Here is a 3,056-nt window from a genome sequence, read left to right on the forward strand (position 1 = left end):
ATCTATCTATCTATCTATCTATCTATCTATCTATCTATCTATCTATCTTCCTACCTACCTACCTACCTACCTACCTACCTACCTACCTATCTATCCTGTGTGTCCTGTGGAATTTATTCTGTAGCCCGGGTTGGCCTTTAGTGCTTGGTGATCTTCCTACCTTAGCCTCCTGATAGCTGAGATTAGAGGTATGAACCACTACACCCAGCCAGGAAAGGAACTTTCAAAAGTGTATTTGCAGAGGAATTTCTCCCTAAAGATGCCTACATCCTTCAGAGACTGACAGACAAAGCTTTTACTCTAAAATGAAGCAGGCAAGCATGGTGGCTCATACTGAAGTAAGCAAACTGCTGAGAGTTTGAGGTCAACCTTGGGAATATATGAATGTGAAGGGGAACTCTAAATGTGGGGTGCTGAGCAAAATGGAGGGTATTAACTTGTAGTGAATTTTAAATTAAGATATGAGTGGAGTCTCTTCATACAAGTGGAGGGGCACTCAGGATTCACTTTAGTAATCAGCGGTGATACAGTCAATGCTAGTGCCTCTGTCCAACGTTTATGCTATTCTTGTATATTCTTACCACTTGGTCTGAGGTTGGGTCTTGGACATGGGCCTGTTTCTAAGGCCAGTGATTCTGATGTGTGGTGAATACTAAGGTTGTAGGAGGACCAGGGTTCTTAACAATATGTGACACAGAATCATGGACTGATTTGGCAGGGGAATTTAAAATGGTATGTCTACAGAAGGTGGGAAAGGTCTTGCTGGAGGAGGGGCAGGGTCTCATTGTGCAGCTCTGTACTTGGAATTTGATATGTAAGCCAGGCTGGCCTCAAATGAACAGAAATCACCTGCCTCCTGTCTCCTGAGTACTGGGATTAATAGCGTGCATCATCAGGACCGGCTTGGAAGGCCCTCTTTTATCTCATCAGGGAAAAACCAGTGTCCTGTTAGGCAGGTTTGTGGGCTTCTTTTTTTTTTCCAAGTTTCTTTTTTTGGAAGTAAAATAATATTCCTATCAGATGACAAAGAATGACAACTGTCTTCGTCACTGCTCTATTGCTGAGAAGAGACACTACACGAAGGCAGTTTGCAAAGGAAAGCATTTAATTATGGGCTGGGTTACAGTTTCAGACGATTAGTTCATTATTCTCATGGTGGGGAGCGTGGCAGCATGAAGGGTAGGCATGGTGCTGGAGAAGGAGCTGAGCGCTTTACATCCTGATCCATAGGCAGCAGGCAGAGAGAGACAGATTGGGTCTAGTGTGGGCTTTTGAGCATACGCTTTTGATTGAAGACTGGTCTTTTGGGAAAGACCAGCCTCTTCAATGGAGCATGCAGCTTCAGGAAGGTTGTACATACATGGTGATGAGGAAGGGGACACCTGCCTAGCCAGTCAGATCAGGTGAATTAACCCTGGTGCTCAATGGGACGATAGATGTTGTAGCCAGATTATCCTCCCAAATCCACCCATAGCATAGGTTTTTTAAACCACAAATGACACATTTCCTCCAACAAGGTCACATCTACTATAACAAGGCCACACCCACTTCTTCAAGGCCACGCCTCCTAATCCTTCTCAAACACTTCATCATTAGGGAGCAAACATGTAAATGTTTGAGTCTATGGGGGGGCGGTTTCACTCAAACCACTACAATAGCCCCGCATATTGTCAGCTTTGAAATTATTAGGCAGGGAGTTATATGCACCTGTAAATACAATTACAAAACTAACAAGATAGGGGTCTTTAAAAAGGGATTTATTCATTTTTGTATGTTCATGAGTGTTCTGCCTGAATTATGTATGCCACACGAATGACTGTATAGGTCAGAAGAGGGTGTCAGATTCCCTGGAACTGAGTTACAGATGGTTATGAGCTGCCATGTGGGTACTGGGAATTGAACCTGAGTCCTTTGCAAGTGCTCTTAACCACTGATCCAGCTCTCCAGCCCCTTCCTTTCCTTTTAGAAATTTAATAATTAAAGAAATTTATTATTTGCATTGTGAAAAACCTTTTGAGCCTGAAAACTGTAATTTCTATTGTAACAGAGAGATCACTAAACAGAATTCATTTAATCGGTCATTTTCTCCTTCCTTCTTGAACCACTGGGGATTGTTATCCATACCATTAGAATTCTTTTATATTGGATATTTTCTTTATTTACATTTCAAATATTATCCCCTTTCCAGATCCCCCTCTGAAACCCCCTATCCCATCCCCCCTTCCCCTGCATCTATGAGGGTGTTCCCCCACCCACCCACTCCCACCTCCCCACCCTCGAATTCCCCTACACTGGGGCATCAAGCCTTCACAGGACCAATGGTCTCTTCTCCCACTGATGCCCAACAAGGCCATTCTCTGCTACATATGTGGCTGAAGGCATGGATCCCTCCATGTGTACCCCTTGGTTGACCACTAGAATTCTGTAGGCCTCTCAGTTTTTCTATCTTCCAAATAAGTTCTTTTTAAAAAGTATTATTTTTTTTTAAATTCTGAGATTATAATATAACTACATTTCTCCCTTCCTGTTTATCCTTCCAATCCCTCCATATATCTCTTCTTGTCTTCTTTTAAATTCATGGCCCTCTTTGTTATTAACCGTTATTACATGCATTTTTTATATAATATTCCTCAATATAATCTGCTCAGTCTGTATAATGTTACTTGTAGTATATTTTCAGAGCTGACCTTTTGGTATTGAATAACTAATTAGTGTGCTCTTTCCTGTGGAAGACTATATCTTCTACTCTTAGCATTCCTTAGTTGTATTTAGTTTTTATGTAGGGTTGAAGCCTTGTGGGATTCCCCTCCTCTGGCCCTGTCCACTTTCTCATGTCTATTGTCGCTGTCCTTGTTCAGCTCATGTTTAGATAAGACTAAACTTGTTGGTGAGACTTCCAAATAAGTTCTTTACTTTATTTCTCCCTCCCTCTCCCTCTCTCCCTCTCTCCCTCTCTCCCTCTCTCCCTCCCTCCCTCTCTCCCTCCCTCCCTCTCTCCCTCTCTCCCTCTCTCCCTCTCTCCCTCCCTCCCTCCCTCCCTCCCTCCCTCCCTCCCT

At 43.0% G+C, this 3,056-nt stretch overlaps 1 pseudogene; it reads right to left on the reverse strand.

Annotated features, from left to right (window-relative positions):
- LOC114616710 overlaps positions 1-3,056 on the reverse strand; it is a 12,076-nt pseudogene that overhangs the window by 7,642 nt on the left and 1,378 nt on the right.

The sequence above is a fragment of the Grammomys surdaster genome, unplaced genomic scaffold (assembly GCF_004785775.1).
Source record: "Grammomys surdaster isolate TR1022 unplaced genomic scaffold, NIH_TR_1.0 131, whole genome shotgun sequence".
NCBI lineage: Eukaryota > Metazoa > Chordata > Mammalia > Rodentia > Muridae > Grammomys > Grammomys surdaster.